The 16,483-nt window shown below is 48.8% G+C and overlaps 1 protein-coding gene across 2 annotated transcripts in view; it reads right to left on the bottom strand.

The window, feature by feature from the left end:
- Positions 1 to 16,483, bottom strand: part of SPOCK1 (SPARC (osteonectin), cwcv and kazal like domains proteoglycan 1) — a 518,175-nt gene that overhangs the window by 381,595 nt on the left and 120,097 nt on the right. The window lies entirely within an intron of this gene.

Here is a 16,483-nt window from a genome sequence, read left to right as displayed (position 1 = left end):
GGCAGAGAGGAGCCCGGGAGACTGGACTTCAGGTCAAGGTCCCAGACTCCCCTGCGAGCAGCTGACTGGGGAACTCGGCCAAACGTCTTACATGGGGAAAACCGTATGAAGATCCACGAGGACCACGGTCTTGATCAGCTCGGGCTGCCACAACTAACCACCACAGACGGGGCGGCTGAGGCAACAGGAATGGGTTCTGACAGTCCTGGAGGCTGGAAGCCCAAGAACAAGGGCCAGCTCATTCATTTTCCTGGGGAGGACCTGCTTCCTGGCTTCTGGCTGGCCAGCTTCTCACCCTGTCCTCACACATCAGAGAGGGAGATGCAGCAAGCTCCCTGCAGTTTCTTCTTAGAGATCACCAATCCCACCGGGAGGGCCACACCCTGATGACTTCATCTCAACCTGATTACTTCCCAAAGGTCCCCCCTACAAATACCATCACGGGCTTCCATGCAGAAATTTTGAAGAGACACAGTTCATTCTGTAGCAACTATCAACCTCAGAGGACCAGCGCAGGGACTGAGATCCAACAGGCAGACAAGATAGTCCAGGGACTAGCCCTTGTCAGGGCCCTGTGAGGATGGGTCTGCCCTGTGACGGCACGCCACTGCTACCGTGCATCTTCCTGCTGCGACTAACACAGGGAAGGTGCCTTGTGCAAATGGCAGGTGGAATCTGTCATCCAGGCCCCAGCCTGTATTGCATGAGGATTCTGCACCCCTCCTTCTGGCTCCCACCTCCCCCTGCCAAGCCAGAGCGTGACTTGGAATTGAACTTTTTCCCTCCAGGGGTATGAAAGGAAACTGAAAACACAAGAGATGTGATTAAATGCTGAGCTGGTCATCCTGCCACAGGCTGACAGTTGCACGTGGACCCAGTCGGCTGATTTTCCACCTCTTAATCAGGTCCCTGCCGGACAGAAAAATGCTACGAACATCAATGAGAACAAATGCTAATAAGGTTCTAACAGGCATTGGATGTCAAGAGGTGAGGACTAAGCCTTGCATATTTTGACTGAAAGGGGGTCAAAGAGGAAATAATCGGGATACTAAATAGAAATCTTTTATTCAAGAGGAATGGCTTCCCTGAAAGGCAGCTGCTCCAATCACTGACACTCATTCATTAAAGAATGTGCTGCTCGGTGTCCCGCGGCAACAGAAACGCCCAGCTCCGTGACACGTATCCTTCCTGGCATTTAGCTAACGTGGTAAAATCACCAGCAAATTTACATCAGGCCTAAGTGAAAGATAAGGTCCTTTCCTGACACAGGCAGTCATTAGAGTTCTAGCTGTCGTGAAATTTCTCCCAGAAAACACTATGGCCTTAGAAACATTCTATCGAATGCCTTCTTGAAGCAGCCCTGCCAAAGTTAATGCATTTGTCAAGTGTCTGGGGCAGCATTTTTCTCTACCTCTCCAGGGGCTTGGTGAAGAAAACCCTTCTGGTGAATGGACTTTGGGTCCACAGAAGAACCGTATGAAACCTTGCTCACTGAGACGAAGAGACGGCCTGGGACAAGGGCCTTAGTGCCCTCCCGGCTCACCCGACCACCTGACCCCAGCATGTGGCCAGCCACCCTGCACTTGACTCTGCTTCCACAATCAGCCTTGGTCAAAGGATTCTCAATGAGTTCCTGGGCTTTCTCTGCCTTGAAACATATGGTCTCTCTGATTTCTCGGACACCCGGTAATACCCAGTCCACTAGTGCCCTGGGTTTCCTGATGAAGAGAAACTTGCTTTGAGTGCTAATGAGATGGAATAAATAGTGTCATTTCAGCATCAGAAAGACATGGATTCAAGGCCCAGCTCCCTCATGTGCTGTAAAACTTGGGGTTCTGCCTTAGGGCAAATCCTGGCTTCACTCCACTGCAAATGGGGCACGTCAATACCGTGAAAAGCACTTAGCATAGAGCTAGGCATATGGGAAGCACTTTGCAAAGGTTAGCTATTATATAAGAGGTTTCATTAAAAAATGGATTTTCCACGCCAATACAACAGTCAAAGTAGCTGGGTAAATAAAGAAGCCTCAGGGGATTCTACGATTGGGTTGCAATGAGCAGTCATCCCTTTAGGTAAGAGGCTTACCATGAATTGTACAAACAACCTTCCATTATAAACAGAAATGGGCAGTCAAGAGGAGTGGGACTCTCAGGAACACTTGTGAACCCTAAATCATACATAACCTCTTGGAAGGAAGGAGATGAGTTTACCTGGAACTCTCTGGGACTCAGACATCTCCAATTACGAATGCTCTCCTCCTAACTTAGATATCCAACCTGATGATGACATGATGCAGACAGTGACAGCCCCTTTGATGCCGTGAGTGCTTACCACGTGCCAAGTACCAAACTAAATACCCCCATCCATTTACCTGTCCTCACGACACCACCTCAGTCCCACTGTCCCAGTGCTATCCCAGAGAAATGTCACGTGGGGCACAACTGTGAACCATGTATGTCGCTTCCATTTTCTAGCAGACACATTAAAAAGTGAAAAAAACAGGCAAAATTAATTTTCATACTTCATTTAACCCAACGTATCCAAAATATTATCACATAGCCGTGTCATCAGTATCTTAAATGTTAATGATCTCTTTCACTTTTTTTCTTCCTCCACTAAGACTTTGACATCCGGTGTATGTCTCATATGCAGAGCATACCTCAATTTGGACTAGACTGATTTTAAGTGCTCAGCAGGCATACGTAGCTGGTGGTTACCACCATGCACAGTGGAGGTCTCAAGAATGAGCAAAAGTCATGAGAAACCTTGGACAGAGTCCCTCATGACCAGTCGGTCCAGAGCCAAGGTCGTAGCTGCTACGCTGTCCTGCCTCTCACCTCCTGAAGCCATTAAGCCCCACATTCTGCAGCCCACCACTTGCCCCCAACAAATGGTAGCTTCATGCTAAGGAGTGGAAGCCAATCCGTTCGTGAATGCTGAGGGCAAACACAAGAGACATCCACAAACGGGTGTTTAAAGATAAGATCCTGATAAGGCACCATCCCTGAAACCTGCTAAAAATGACCCCAGACGGAGAAACAGCTAAAGAGGAGAGAAGCACTTTTTTAAAAATAGCACCCAGCTGACATCCAAAGTTGGTGCAAAGCTGTCCAAAAAAAAAAAAAAAAAAAAAAAAGTCCAACTCTATGTCAGAAATTCCCAAGAAGGGAAGGGAAGAGAGAATGAGTGTTGCAGAGATTAGCTACGATTTGGTAAGGATTCCAAAGTAAAGTGCCAGAAAACGACAAGGCTAAAAATGGAAGAAAAAAAATGTAGTAACAGAGGAGGTAGCATATACTTGAACAGTAAATAGACAAATGCACATTTCACCTGAGACAGAGTGGGGCACGGCCACACAACAGGGGAAGGGGCTATAGGTCAGCAGCCGCACACTTGCCCATGTCTCAGCTCAGAGTCCAGTTGTTGCCTGAAAGATGCAGAAATTATTCGGGACAGAAGCTCTTTGCAGCTATAATTTGTAGTGTAATGGCATAATGGTAATGACTTGCTGCCAACTGTACTGTGACTAAAAGTGCATCCAAGAACCAAGATGGCTTGGAAGGCCTCCAGGAGATCTCTATCCCACTCCAAACCCAAACCTCTGTCCCTCTGGGAAGGGTCTCCAACTCCTGTCCAGGGAGACGGTCACCAGCAGGCGCTAGGCCTCAAACAGACCTGACTCTGCCTCTTAGCAGCGTGACTCTGGCTGAGTTAATGGCTCTAGGCCTCAATTTCTTCTTCTGTAATAGATATATCCATTCATTTAACAAGTATCTCTTAAGCCTGTACTATTCTAGCTTCTGGGGATACAACAGTGAAGGAGAAATAAAAAAATCTCTCCCCATGACTCTTAATTCTAGTTAGAGGAGGTGGCGCCCAGTGGGCAGATGAACGTGCACAAACACACAGAATAATGGTACCTACACTTCACAGGGGTGTTGTGGGAACTCAATTCAACAGCACATCTAATGCAGACTATACACACTAAATAAATGTTAGCTGTTGTTATTAGGAAGAGTAGTAATAGTTATACATCTAATCCTTCCAGCTCCTCCTGGGCCTCGGTCTGGCTCCAAAAGTCCAATTTGGCCAGAAGTCAGGGAAGGATAAAAGCCAGAAAGGCACTCCATTCTTCCCATCCTAACATCTTTCTGGATTTGGGCCGCAAGGATGTCCCACCATAAGGATGGAGTACCACACAGTCTTCGTTGAACAGACTTAACTGTCCCACAAAGCCCGGGTACACAGCAAAGGTGGGTGTGAGAAAGAGGGCTCTGGGGAGCACAGTTCTACCGACCAGTGGAGCACCAGCTTTCTACCAGCTCTCAAAGCGGAGTGACATGCCCTTCTCCAAGATGCTTGCAAACTGGTAGGGAGAAGTGCCTCGGAGATGCACTAGCACACTGTGGACCAACACACTGTGGGTTATCACATCCTCCCAGGGCTGGAGGGATAGTAAGGGCAGCGATCCTGCCACTGACATGCATCTGTGGTTTGCAGTGGTGCCCCAGGGAGTACCAGGGCTCTGCAAGATGGGAATGACGATGCCCGGAAAGACAGTAGGGCTCCCCACACCACTCATGAAGCCCATGCTAAGTGTCCATGCTGTGCGTGGTGCTTGCTTTGCATGGTCTTACGTACTGTGGCCAATAACCCTATGATAGCAGCGTTCATTTTTTTAATGTCCACTTTGTAGATAATGAAACTGAGGTTAAGAAAATTTTCCAAACATGCACGAGCAAGCGGAAAGCAGGGAGACAGTCCAACTCCAGCAGATAAGCCTATAAGCTAAACGGCCTCACCCAAGGGCCTCCGCAGGGGCCAGGGGAAGCAAAGCGGCTGAGGACTCAAAGCCATCAGCCCCCAGTGAAGGTGCACCATTTCATACTCCGTCTATTTCTTACCAAGAGAATCCAGATGACATTTGATTTGGGGGGCAACAAAAAAAGCATCACTGCTAATTTTTTTTTTTTTCAAATCCCTGGCATAAATGATGGCCAATATCAAAAGCTGGCTTATCCATCAAACTTTAAAAAACATCACGACCAAATGTCCATCGACAGAATAGATAAATAGCGGTAACACATTCATATAATGGAATACCGCAGAGAGATGGGGAACTACTCACAGATACGACATGATAATCTCACAGACGTGAAGAGTGAAAGACGACAGATGAGGAAAAATATATACTGGAGGAATTCATTTTCTATCAGATCAAAAATGGGCGAAACTAATCAATGGTGATAAAAGTCAGAAAAGCAGGTAACTTTGCTAAGGCAGCAGTGACTGGGAAGGGCATAAGGGATCATGTGGGGTTCTGGAAAGGCTCATAGATCTTAATTAGATAAGATTACAGAAGAGTACTGAGGGTTAACCTTACTGACCTGTGCACTTAGGGTCTGGATGCTTTCCCATATTATATCTCAATAAAAATATTTTTTAAAAATAAATAAATAAAAATAGAATACCTTTCATCAAAAAACAAAAGATAACAAGGATTGGGAAGGATGTGGAGAAAAGGGAACCCTTGCACACATTAGTGATGTAAACTGGTATAGCCATAATGGAAAACAATATGGAGATTCCTCAAAAAGTAGAAAATAGAACTACCCTATGATCCAGCATCCCACCTTTAGATATATATCAAAAGGAATTAGGATCTCAGAGAGAAGGCTGCACCCCAAGTTCACTGTAGTATTGTTTACAACAGCAAAGACATGGAAATAACCCAAATGTTCATCAGTGGATGGGTGGATAAAGAAAATGTGATATATACATACAGTGGAATATTGTTCAGCCTTAAAAAAAGAAAGACATCCTCCCATTTGCAACAATGTGGATAGAGCTGGAGGACATTATGTTTTGTGAGATAAGCCAGACACAGAAGGACAAATATTATATGACACCACTTATATGAGGACCCTAAAATAGTCAAACTCAGAGGAGCAGAGAATAAAATGGCAACATCAGAGCCTGGGTGGGGAGAGGAAAACGCATACGTATTAGGTACAAAGCTCTAGTGACATGAGGTAAGTTCTAGAGCTTTACTGTACAGCATAGCGCTTGGGGTTAACAATACTGTGTTATAGTCTTAAAAATTTGCAAGAGGGTAGATCATATGCTGTGTTCTTATCTCACATGATAAATAAATAGTAATAATAATTACAGTGGGAGGAAATTTTTAGAGGTGATGCATATGTTTATGGCATAGACTATAGTGATGGTTTCATGGGTATATACTTACCTACGCACTCATTCAGTGTAGACATGAAATACATACAGCTTTTCATGTCAATCATACCTCCATAAAGTGATTTTTTAAAAATTCAGAAATATCTCCATAAATTATTTAATCCACCAGCCTGACTTTAGGTAAAAATGAACCCAGACTCCTTTAAGAAAGAAGGCAATGGCTTCTCCTGCTTTTTGAAACAATAACTAAAATAACGTTGTTGTTAAAAAAAAAAGAAAAAATTCCATCCCAACACCAAAGCTCCTGAGTAGTGGAAATGAGCGAGAGGAGCCCCAGGCTCCAGGTCCACTCAGGTGATAGTGAGCTCCAGCTGCCCCCAGTCCTGTCCGCTGGGGAGATCCACAGATGGAATCTCCAAAGACTTGTCTGCAGAGAACAAAGCCCATGCCGCCCAGCCACTTCAAAGGATCTTGGAAGAATATGCCTTTCCTCTGCGCCTAGGAGCATCGGGCGTTTTCAGAAGGCACCATCAGAAACTCAAAAGCAATCTCAAAAGCACTGAATGCAATAAAACCCTTGCTGGTCATCTCAGCAGCCGAGTACACGAAGTAAAATGGGCACGCCCAACAAAAGAGAAGCAGCAGCCACCAGCCATTCACACAGAGAAGCCCACTCCAGGCACACTTGCCTCTAATTATTTCCAGGTCTGGAAACAAACAGAGCTTAGAATAAATGCCAGGGACCCTACCCAGTTACAGTCCCAGAAAACAACCCAGGCCCCAGGTATTCTGGTCACAGGAAGAGAGCAGCACAGGCTCTGTGGGCCACCAGCAGGCACCTCTCCCACCCGCGCTCCCCCCACGAATTAAAAGTGAAGCCAGGAGCACCTGGGTGGCTCTGTCCTTAAGCCTCTGCCTTTGGCTCAGGTCATGATCTCAGGGTCCTGGAATCCAGCCCCACATCAGGCTCCCTACTCAGGGGAAGCCTGCTTCTCCATCTCCCACTCCCCCTGCTTGTGTTCCCTCTCTCGCTTTTTTTTTTTTTTCTTTCTGTCAAATAAATAAATAAAATCTTTAAGAAAAATATATATTTACAAAAATAAAATAAAAGTGAAGCTGGCCTGCCCATTATCAGGGGCCCAGAGCGCTGGCTTCGCTGCTGTGGATGTGAGTGGTTTTGATGCAGGAAGCAAAGGAGTAATGAGAGTCACTGGGTTGGACCACAATCACACTCGGATTTGAATTGCACTTTAGCAATTACAAGGTCCTTGGCCAGCAGAGCTCCCCCTGGGATGTAGCAGGAGGTGGGCTTTTCATAAGGAAATGAGATGCATCCTACCAACAGGTTTCCCTCCCAAAGCTGCCTGGTGAGGAAGAGTGCTCCCCACCCCCACCTCCCCACCACACCAGCATCCGGCATTGGAGGGAAGCGAGTGTGCCTTTTGGAAAAGTAGCTCCTGGATTCCTTTGATTGCCATGCCCTGGTTTGCCTTCCTGATCTCTGCCTACTGTTTCAGTACTGCCCTACCTCAGCTCTCCATGCCCTGCGTTCCCAGGACACCTCCTCACACGCGCCCCGCCCCCCACCCCAGAGAGTGAAGACTGGAAGGTCAGCAACAAGATGTTAGCAGCCTCGAAGCGTGGCTAACAGAAGCAGGGACAGCTTATGCTTTCTTCTCTTTGCGCCCACGTACATCCAAACAGTACATTATTCAGAAGTTTATTGCTGTTTTTTTGCTCCTGTTTGTTTTGCTGCGGCAGCTCACGGACAGGAGCCCGGCTTCGCTGACACATGAAGGAGATGACCAGCCTGACAGTTCTCCAGGGCTGGCTTCTCCCTGCTCCACGGGAGAGTAAATATTATTTCTGCGCTTTTGATCTCCTGACCCGTCTCCACCAGGCAAGTGATGTAGGCCCGAGCTTCAAGCTAGGAACCAGAGAATGGCCTCGCACAGGGTGTGGGACGGGAGAGGGCGGAGCACACAGAGGCCTCCAAGGCCGGGAGTCTGACTGCTGGTGTCCGGCAGGCCATGGGGGTCCCCACAAGAAGGGGAGCATTCAGTGCCAGGCCCTCCAGTCTCTTCTGTAGAGCCCCAGTCTTTCCCAAGGGAAGGGGCCCTGAGGCATGCGTGACACCAAGCCTCTTGTCTATCTCTGGCAAGTTGTGCTGAAAGTTGATTTAACTTCAGGGGGAAAGTAATGTGTGCTGTCTTGCTCTCCAAGTATCAAGGAACAATTTGTTCCTGTTCTTCTTTCTTTCTTTCTTTTTTTTTTTTTTTTTAAATTTTGTACAAGGAACATGTATTACTTGTGGAATAATAAATTAAGTTTTTGGCACAAGGCAAGACACAAGCAATTAAATAAGCTGCCAGCTACATCGTGAGAGGAGGGCTACTTCTTTTGCGTCCGCCAGCTGCAGCGGCACTCAGCCTTCTCTTCCAGTGTGTTAAGAGCAAACTCTGGTGTTTTCTCCAAGGGACAGATTCCAGTCAGCAAATTAATCAAATTAGTCTTGATAGTAAGTCCTTGTCCTGAAAAGCCATCAGACCAGTCCGAAAGAAATCCGACAAGTCCATATGAGAATCAGGAGACAGATTTGGCAGAAATGCAACGTGATCACCTCACCCCTTCCTCGTCTCAGCTTCGCTCTGCACAGGAATTGCTGCCTGAGGGACAGTCAGGGCAATGGCTGGGTTAGCGCAGCTCTGCAGCTGTGGGAGGATGCAAGAGGGTAAGGATGGCAGAGGTGAGAGAGCAGTGGTATGGGAGTCCAGGTGGGACTGGCTGAGCCCCTGCAGCTCTGCAAGATGAGGATAAGCCAGCTGATCAACAGAACCAAGCCAAAGGCTGAGCTAATGAGCTGCCCTATGTCTCAGGCAAGGGCGGCTATAGGTTCTGAGCTGGAAACATGAGTGGCCAAGGGCTCTTCGTGCAAATGAGATCACAGTCCCCACCTGAGCCAGCGAGGAGATGGAAGATGCTACCAATGGCTACATGCTGGCAGCCCCCTTTCTGGGAAAAGTGTCCAGATAGGGTTTCATGACCACAGGTGAGCATGTTTTCTACCAGGCAGCCCTTATCCCTCGCCTCAGGTGGCCAGATCAGAGGCCAGTGGCCAGCCTCAGGGCTGTCTTCCACAGTCTAGCCAGCAGCCCCTGATCACCACTACTAACTCAGTTCCCTCCTGGGGAGCGAGGACGTGAGACCTGAGGGAAGTCAGCAGCTGGGAAGAGAGAAGCAGCAGAGGCATGGAAAGGCACCAGGAGGGCAGCCTGTTACACTCTGAGGTGTCCAAGAACTCAGACCCCATCAGATCAATGGTTCCTGCAACCCAGACACCTCATAGTTCTCCACAGACTTAGCTTTCCCAAGACTGGGATTTCCTGGGCTTACTCCTCTACCCCCCACCCTCTCTGGCCATGCAGTATACCCTGCTTTCCCACAGGAAGCAGAGAAAGCCTAAAAGGGACCAGAACATCCTCCCATTGCCATCTAACCTCAACAGCAGGTGTCCGGGTCTGGGGGTGCTGGGTACATGCAGCGGTAGGCCAGGAGCATCAGCCCATTGCCCACTTCCCAGGACTGTTAAAGTCAGGATCATGTTTTCAAGCCACTAGAATGAAAACTCATTCTGGCTTTCTATCACAACAAAGAGAGATTAGCCATCTGAAAAGAGTTTCATCATAATGAATTTGTTTTAATTTCCTTCAGACACGAGAGATCAAACATACACAGATTTATCTTTACTGCAAAGAAAAAAAAAATCCTGGGTAATATGCAAGTGTGTTTCTGTGCCATCCTGTGGCTTGAAGTAACAAAAAAGGAGGGTTTCATGTTCAGAAAAACACTGTTCAAGTGACAAGGTCTCTTAATACATTTTCTGTTTCCCAAGCAAGCTGCAAATTCTCCCGAGTGGCATCTCTCGCCCACTGGACGATATTGATGTCGCTCAAACTTCACACAAGATAAGCCAATGATTTTAAAGTCTTTGCTCCTTTCTTTGGCTTAATAGCCATATATCATACATTAAGTCAGCATCTGATTTGAATGTGAAATTTTCCTTCAAGAAGCCAAGACATGTCTGGCGGTACCATCAGCCAAGTCACCAGCCAGGACTCGACAAGACAGCAGAAGCTATGGGATGAGCAGGGCTGAAGGCTGTCTTCTCTTTCCCGGGTCCAAATAAACTCATCTCTCGGGTAATTCAGACCTCAGTGGTGGATCAGTTCATGAGCCCCAATGCTGAGAGCACTAAAACCAATTCCCCTGCACAGACTGAGTCATCAGACTAAATATTGCCACTTTAACACTTAGTAAGAATTAGAATGTCAGGGAAGAGCTTTCCAAGCATTCATCATTCTCCTTTGCTTCCTCTAAGATATTCATATAACAACTCCCTGAGACCCACACCGAACAGACTCAGCAGACCGACAGCTTGGTGGGTAAATGCTGTGCGTGTGAATCACGGCTCATCTGGGCGCTAATATATCCACCGTCCACTGTAAGGGACTCAGTAAGGGCAGAGAAGTGGGAAGGGGGGTGTTGAGGGGAGAGCTGGGAAAGGGGGAGCATGCGGGAGGTAATGGGGCAGGTTAGGTATACCCAAAGCTAGAAATGGCTGAAAATTCATTAATGAATTTGCTTTACTGGTGAAGTCATGACAATAGCTTCTGGGTACGTTTCCCTAAGCAGGTCACGGAACAGCCCATGTATATCCAGTATGTGAGCATGAGTTCCTTAAAGAAGCCGTGGCTGAGGAACAGGAAGCCAGGGAGGTCAGGGAAAGACTGGGCAGCACGGCCCAGGTGAACCAAGCAGCCTATCCACACTCATCTTAAAATGAAGGCACGTGACGTGGCACTCAGAAGTTTGATTAGGTGCTGGGTCAGGACTAGTTCAAACTGTGAAGCACAACCCCCAGAGGGTCCCCTGGTTTTCTATCCATCTTCCACAGTCCCCACAGAGAGCACCCCCCCATACTGAGCAGCCCCACCTCGCATTCCCCTCCCTGGGAGCACCTCCTGCTCCAGAAGCAGCTGTTAAGAACATGACCTTGGGGTCAGAAAGACCCTGGGTTCAAATCCCAGCTTGACCACTTTCTGTGACTCCTTGGCTCGGTCACCTTAAAGCCTCAGACCTCTTTTTCCCATCTGTAAAATGAGGATATGAGAACATCGCAAAGAGCTGCTGTGATTTTTAACAACATAAAAAAATGAGCAAAAACAAGAACAAAAAGTCTCAGCACACCCCCTAGCACGTGGTGGGCTCCAACCGTGTCTCTTCCATGGCTGATCTGACAAACTGATTTTTCTGACAGTACGAGCAGCTACTTGGTGGGCTGATCTTTAACTACTTGCCTTCCCCCAAGAAGAGGGGCTGGAAAGGGAGACTGGGGGGCGGGGAGCTGGCAGCAGCTCCCCCAGATGAATGCAGGCCGGGGTCCTGCCAGCCTTTCCCATAGAGTGATCCCGTCAGGGTGACTTCACGCCCTCCCCTCTGCTTGCTGAAGAACGCAACCGAAGACAGAAGAGGGCCATAGGCCCTTCTCACTAGTACATGCCCTGAAGTTGCGTCAACACTGACTGGAGGGAAAGGACTCAGGGCTACACCTAACACCTGAAGGCCTGGAGGCCAGGCACCTGCTTTGCTCTGCCCCACTCTGCCCCAGCAAGACGCAACACCCTATTTCCAACCTGGGTCCCCTCCATAGGTACCAGGGGTACTGTGGGATTCAAGCACCGGAACTTATCTTTTGGGGGGACACAATTCATGTCTGCAGTGCCCATCATGTGGGGTTCTTCAGATTAAAAGAAACAATGCCTGGAGTATGCTCTGAATGGTACCAGTCCCACGGGACACAGAAACATTCCATGCTACTCCGCTGACCACTGCCATCTTTATCTTCTCTGGGACGTCTCCTTGACTGCCTGGTACCCTTCTCCAGAAAGCATCTGAGACGATTCAGGCTTCTCCTCTGGACTACAAACCCCTTAAGATCAGCTTGTGGGCACCGGCTCACTAAGCACTCCACGAGCCGAGGGGAACGGCTCAGCTGTCAGACAGACCCAGGCTTGGAATGCGGCTCTGGTATTCTCATGATACGACGTTGGACATGCAAAGTCATGTCTGGGCCTCATATTATCATCTGAGGAGCAGGACCGTTGCAGCCGTGCAGAGAGGTTGTGAGGAATACCTCAGAAAACATGTACACAGCGCGAGGGGGCCAACAAGTTGTATGTACCCCGTGACCACTGTCACCTCCCTGGTGCTCGCCAACCGTCTGGCTCGAGAAATACCTGATAAATCAGTGAATGCATAGCGTCAGCCACTCCTCTTCCAAGAGAAGCACCAGGTCACACTGAGCGATGACATCTCTGGGGAGTCCTCTGGGCCTCAGTCCAGAGACTGAGTCCACAACCCCTCCTCCTCCACGGCACCTCGGAATGGACACCCCACCTGCAGAATGACGAACCACTCCTTTCATCCATCTCTCAGGCATTCACCACGTGCCTAGCACCTCCTGGAGCTCCTGAAGAGGGGCCAATCAACATTCTTCTATAAAGGGCCAGACGGTAAACAACTTGGGTGGGGGAGGCTTTCTGGGCCATATGGATCCTGCCGCAACCGCTCAACTCGGTGTTACAGCATGAGCGCTGCCACGAACAACTTGTCCACCAGTGAGCGTGGCCATGTTCCAATACCACTTGCTTTACAAAAACAGGTGCTGGGCGATAGTTTGGGGCCTCAGCTTCTGAGGACATATGAATGAGGGAGACTCGGGGGCCACACAGTGACAGACAAAACTCCTCCAGAGAAGAAGGGACAAGCCGAGAACAGAACAGAGGTCTCATTCCCACCTCAGACTGAATGAAGTCCTACCTTGTCCACCCAGGATCAATTAAAATTGCACTTAAAGCCAAGGAGAAACAGGAGAAGTTGAGCTAAAACTCACAGCATAGAGGAGGTATTTTTAATACGAAGTCCAATCAGCAAACAGGAAGAGTCTGTTCATAACACATTCAGTGAGAATGTATTTGGCGCCTGCTATGTGCGGGCCGTAGGGATGTGAGCACAGCGGACCCAGTCCCTCACAGGGCCCACAGCGAACAGAGAAGAGTTCCACTCCCTGGATGAAAGCATGGAGCCAGTGCTAATGGAAAGGACCTCAGACCATCCAGACCCACAGGATACAGAGAAACCCATTAAACACACTGGCATCCCTTCCAAATGTTGAGCCAGGTTCTATCTATGTCCTTTGATGTGATCTCTGTGGGTACAGGGCACAGAGGGAACTGTGGGTGATCTCACTAGAAACTACAGAGCAAAAGCAAAGTCACCCAATTATATTCTTAGAAAATGACTTTTTCCTGACAGGTAGCCAACTGTCCAGGGTTGGAAAGCCCATGAGAACTCGGGCCATCTTGTGCCCTTGGGAGCCCATGCGGTATACTGGCATATAAGGCTCCAACCTCAAGGGTTCCTCTCTAGGTCTGCTCGAAGGTACGTTGGCCACTCACCCCTTCCAGCTCTGCATGAACGTGGACCCAGTTTCCCCTCTGGGGGGTGGGAGGGCAATCACACAGCACTCCAAGTCAGACACCTTTGGCTCCTCTGCCCAGGCTGCCGATTCTGCTCTGCAAAACCCTCTGAGTGCTCAGCCACTTCTTCAAAACAGTCAAAATTAATTTTAGACAAACATTGAAGAGGAAAGGAAAATCTATCTGGAGGACTTGCCAATGCTCACAGCTGTGACAGTGACAAGAAAAGGGCGGCAGAAGACAGAATTCGCCGCAGACCATTCACTTGTCATCACGTACCATCCTCTGCACAAATTGGCATAATTTAGGCAAGAAAATAGGGCAGCTACAGCAAAATACCTAAGGCTCATTCCAAAGACCAATCAAGACAGGATGTGAGAAGGACAAATAAAGCACATTGCCACATACCTCCTGGGAGATGGGTTTTATCACAGGCTTAAAATGATAATCCAAGGATCTCAGCCCTCTTTAAAATAGTATAGAAGCACCTCCAGCTCCTCCCATGCTCTACGGTCACCCAGGATGAGAAGAACCAAGAGCTTTCTAGAATGCCAAGAACACTTTGCCCAGGTCCTGTCCGCCCCTCACCCTGGAAGCTTACTGCCTTCTCTGCTAGGCATTGCCTGCCTCTGTGGGTCCCACATGTTTTCATCCCTGTGTCCTAACACTGCTTTCACTTCTCTGTGCTAACCCATGTTTTACATACTAACGGCACCGTGAGTGACTGGAACAGCTTTCTTCAGGATTCGAGGTATCACTGATGAGAAAAAACAGAAGCAGGAAGAACCCCTGGCTTGGTAGATGTCACAGGCACGGTCCCACCCCAGACCAGCCAACCCAAGGCTGGGGGCACTAGGAAGAGGCACCACCGAGGACCACTGCTGTGAGCGCAGCACATACAGAGTGCCACACGGCAGTCCCACTTCTCAGATGGGGACCCCCAAAGCTGCAAGAGGCAGGGCTGGCACTTGGATCCAGGTCTCTTAGATGGTGCAAGTGCTGCTAAGGAATGGACTAGACGCAAGTCCGACACAGCTGGAGTGCAGAAGAGAAACCACGCCACCCCGGTGGGCCACTTCACCCAGGTGCCATACAGCTTAGCTGTGCTATGCAAATGGCCAAGAGCAGATAAATTCTCCTTAAGGTTCAGATGGGGACACGCAAGTTCCAGGCATGAATGATGCGTTTCACGGGAGATACCCGAAGCTATAAGTGGTACCAACAAATTCGGGGATGTGAGAATGTCAAGGGACCACGGCCTCATCCTCCTCCGTGCTCTGGCATCCCACCCACCCTGACGCATGCACTTGGGCTGGCGCACGTGCCCACACCCCCTCAGCTCCACGCTGGACTCTACTTTCTTCCTTGCTCTTGCATAAAATCCCATGTCTTTGTCTTGCGTTCCCTATTAGCCAGAGGAGAACCTTTCTCCTGTTCTCTCTACAAGGGACTCTGCAATCCAGGGGTACTTAGGGATTTTCTATTTAATAAAAAGGGCAAAATACAAGACAAGTTGGCAGACAGAAATCCCCCGTGGTCTGAAACAAGGTCATGGAGGAGTCAATGTGAGGAAATGATGCTTGCCTGGAAGCTCTATGTATCTCTAAGCAAATAAAGGACATTTGTTCCCGTGACTGCTAACGCAATGACCCTGGGGACCCAAATAGCCTCCCGGCCTGACTCGGTATATATTTTTAATGAAAAATTGCAAATTAGATTAGCTTAATTTGACCACATCTGCCTTTTTAAACAAAGGAAATTACCATTTTAATGGAATGCCAGCTATTTGTCTAAAGGAAAGAGGTCTTTGTGAGGTCCGCTTTGCCTGTTCTATTTCCATTTTTAAAAAGAAAAGAGAAAAAGAGGACTGCAGGGCAGAGGGCAGCTGGTCAGGCTTGAAAACCACACACGAGTTGTGGCGAGCATCACAAAGGGCCTTAAAAGCACCAGGGCAAACCCTACCTGCAAAGAGGTTCTCAGCCACCAGAAACAGCACCGACTCCTCGTGTGTCAACGCTGCCCATGTCAGTTTCCCTCAGGAAGGTTCTGCTGAGCCCCTGTTGTGCACCAGCCATGGTCTTGGATGCTAGGGATTCAGCAGAGATCAAGGTGCTTTCCAGAGAAGAGATGCAGGGAAGCAGCCAGAGGTCAGCCATCTGAACGGAGGCCCGGAGTTGGAAGGGAGCAGGTACAGGTACAGGGGGTCAAGCGCTCCAGGCAAAAGGAACAGAGGGGCTGGAAGTATAGGGGGTGGGGCTGGATGGGGCTGAAAAGCTGGCAGGAACCCCGTCACAAAAGGCGACCAGCATGGAGGCCACCTTAAGGAGAGCGGGCTTTATGCTGAGGCAAAAGCGAATGTCAACAGTATTCTTTTCAAAAGTTCCTCTGGCTGCTGTGCAGGAAGTGGGGAACTGTGAGAAAGATGAAGCCAATGGAACATGCAGCAATAAAGATTCTGTCCTGCCTCTGGACACCCTTTCCTCCCAGCCACACCTAACCTCACCTGTGCTCACTGCCTTCCCTGATGGTTCTACTCAGCCCTCCCTACCTCCTCCCTGCCTGTCCCTGAACCCCACCTGTCATGCGCCCTCCTCTCTCAGATATCCCCAGTCGTCCCCGACTGTCTCCTCTTGACCCACGCTCAGACAACCCATGCCCCCACACCCTCAGTGGCCCGACCTTGGCTTCCAGGCACCCTAAGCACAGGCTTGAAAGCTGACCCTCAGTCCTGTCCTTCTCACTTGTTCATT

This window comes from Meles meles, chromosome 3, assembly GCF_922984935.1.
Source record: "Meles meles chromosome 3, mMelMel3.1 paternal haplotype, whole genome shotgun sequence".
Lineage (NCBI taxonomy): Eukaryota > Metazoa > Chordata > Mammalia > Carnivora > Mustelidae > Meles > Meles meles.
The sequence above is the reverse complement of the archived record's forward strand: the minus strand, read 5'-3'. Positions and strand labels throughout refer to the sequence as shown.